This window comes from Prionailurus bengalensis, chromosome A3 (genome assembly GCF_016509475.1).
Source record: "Prionailurus bengalensis isolate Pbe53 chromosome A3, Fcat_Pben_1.1_paternal_pri, whole genome shotgun sequence".
Taxonomy (NCBI): domain Eukaryota; kingdom Metazoa; phylum Chordata; class Mammalia; order Carnivora; family Felidae; genus Prionailurus; species Prionailurus bengalensis.
This window is the reverse complement of record NC_057354.1, coordinates 135,080,655-135,083,612: the sequence shown is the minus strand read 5'-3', so window position 1 is coordinate 135,083,612 and position 2,958 is coordinate 135,080,655. Positions and strand designations below refer to the sequence as shown.

The window sequence follows — 2,958 nt, the reverse complement described above, 5'->3', positions numbered from 1 at the left end:
ATCATCCGGTGCTCTTTATGGCAAGTGGGCTCCCTAATCCCCTGCACCCATGTAGCCCATCCCCACCCCTCCCCCCTCTGGTAACCATCAGATTGTTCTCTATAGTTAAGAGTCTGTTTCTTCGTCTGCCTCTCTTTTTTCCCTTTACTCATTTGTTTCTTAAATTCCACGTGTGAGTGAAATTATATGGTATTTGTCTTTCTCTGACTTTTTTTGCTTAGCATAATATACTCTGTCTCCATCCACATCATTGCAAACGGCAAGATTTCATTCTTCTTTATGGCTGAGTAATATTCCATCGTATATAGATATCATATCTTCTTTACCCATTCATCAATTGATGGGCGCTTGGGCTTTTTCCATAATTTGGCTATTGTAAATAATCCTGCTGTAAACATTGGGGTACATATGATCTATTTGAATTAGTATTTTGGTATTCTTTGGGTAAATACCCAGTAGTGCAATTGCTGGATTATAGGATAGTTCTATTTTTAACTTTTTGAGGAACCTCCACACTTTTTGCCAAGGTGGCTGCACCAGTTTGCATTCCCACAAAGGTTGCAAGAGGGTTCCCCTTTCTCCACATCCTTGCCAACACCTGCTGTTTCTTGTGTTGTTGATTTTAGCCATTCTAACAGGTGTAGAGTGATATCTCCTTGCAGTTGTGATTTGCATTTCCCTGATGATGAGTGATGCTGAGCACCTTTTCATATATGTTAGGCGTCTGTAGGTCTTCTTTGACAACCTGGAATGCTTGGGGCACCTGGGTGGCTCAGTCGGTTGAGCACTGAGTCTTGATTTTGGCTGAGATCATGATCTCATGGTTGTGAGATTGAGCCCTGCTCTCGGGGGGGGGGGGGGGGGCTCCACACTGGACATGAAACCAGCTTAAGATTCTCTCTCTCTCTCTCTCTCTCTCTCTCTCAAATAAATAAAGAAGGAATGCTGCACAAATGTTCAGGTCATCCTTGGGCAGGGCCGTGCTAATTGCTGTATGATTCCAATTTTAGTGTATGTGCTGCCGAAGCGAGCACCAGACTAATTCTTTAAAACACTTCACAAATCGGGAGACAAAAGGTTTGTTCATCCCCTACAACTGGCTTTGGGTGCAGTGAGCAAACCATGTACTACGTGGGATCCGTGGGAAATGTGGGAAAGTAAGACGATAAGACACTTGAGATGCCCCTTTACTTCTAGCTGTGTTCTGGTATCAGGAAAGGGCCTGGAAGTAAAAGAACAGAATCAGAACTGGATCTGAAACCTGGTCCTCTCGTGGAGGAAGGAGGGATGGCAGTATTTGAGTGTCTGCTGTGCTCCTGGAACCTGGCACCCGCGGGTCGTCCCCGCCAGACCTTGGGGCTGCCTAGTCCTGCCATTGCAAAAGAGCATATGCATGCTGAGGACAGAGGGCAAGCCCGCGCTAGCTGGCGGTGGGGTGGGCACTGCAGTCAGGCCTCTGGGGAACCACGGCCCACACTCTCAGCGACCACACCCCAAGTCTATTTGGATTGTTGCAATCCGGCACCACCCTCCACGGCCTCCCGCGAAGCCGGGCTGAAGATTCAGTCCAGAGGCAGGTGAGTCCGGGGAGTTTTACCACCTGTCCCCTTCCCGTGGACACCCTGGCATACACAGCTCTGCGTGCAGGCAGATGATGGACATGACCCCATTGGAACACAGCTGTAGGAAGACCAACACTTTGAGGGCAGGGCTCTGGGCCAAGTGCAGACTGGCCCTGTATGCAGTTTGCTTGTGCTCTGAAGCCTGGTGCTTGGGGGAAGCTACAAAGAGGTGGGGTCGGGGTCCCTGGGGCTCACCATGGGGCAAGCACGTGGCCATGAGATGTGCTACTGTGGTCACAGAGCTTCAAACCAAGGACAGTTTATTCCACAGACACACCCTATGCATCAACCCCCTGTGGTGCACAATGCAGAGGTTTTCAGGTAGAGGTTGGTCAAAGGTGGAGCTGTGTGACTGCCCATTTATTCCGGCAATAATGATTCACCGGTCCTCTGTGCCCAATTATAGTTGCACCGCCCCCAATCTCCACTCAAGGATTACGTTCTTCCTGGATGATCTTCTGACTCCTCCTGTGTCCTCAAAATTCAGCAGCTTGACTGGAGCACGATCATTGCTCAACGGCTGGTGTGTGGGGAGCCCCCATGATGCCTATCTCCTGTCGCTCTCGCCTCTGTGGAATCCCTCCCCGCGAGTCTGGGCAGGGCTGATCTGCTTTGGATGAATCTAACGTGAAGAAGTGATGGGATGTCTCTCTGGAGATAAAGTTATAAAGAGACTGGCGTCCGCCCTCCATCTTGCACACCCCCCGCCCTCGGAAGCTCGCTCCAGAAGCTACCGTGTTGCGAGCAACAGAATGGGGACGCCCATGCGGCAAAAAACTGCTGTCTCTGGTGGGTGGCCAGTGGGACCCGAGGCCTGTTCACAAGCACAAGAGTGGGTTTGAGCCTCAGACGCTGACAGTCTCGTGAGCGACCCTGAGCCAGGCCCGCCCAGCCGAGCCGTTCCCAGGGCCATGGCCACACGAACTGCGAGACAAGTGTTTGGTGCTCTCACACACTAGGTTTGGGGCAATTTGTTACACGGCAATAGATAATTGATCCAGACTTCTAAGCGAATCATGCCCAGGTGACTGGACTGTCTAAAAACGTGTGCCTGTCCTGACACTCAATCCCCACTGGCTCAGACTGATCAGAGCTCCAGGGTCCCTCCCGCCCCAGTGTCCCCTCGCCCTTTGCACTGGCTGTGCTTGTCCCTGCCGCCCTGCTGGAGCTGAGGCCCAGAGAGTCCCCACAGGGACGGAGCTCCTTCACAGCTGCAGAGTCTGGCATGTGCCACCATTCGCGCGGAGACGGAGGAGAAGAGACAGGGCAGGGCACACGCTGCCTGCAGCCCTCGCCACTCACAGGTCAACCCCAAGTCCGGGCCCGGCCCTCAGAG

General features: G+C 52.2%; 1 non-coding gene across 1 annotated transcript; it reads right to left on the bottom strand.

The window, feature by feature from the left end:
• Positions 1–931: 931 nt before the first annotated feature.
• Positions 932–1,034, bottom strand: LOC122467387. Its single transcript, XR_006292925.1, has one exon. It is a non-coding gene; the product is annotated as a U6 spliceosomal RNA (small nuclear RNA).
• Positions 1,035–2,958: the final 1,924 nt, after the last annotated feature.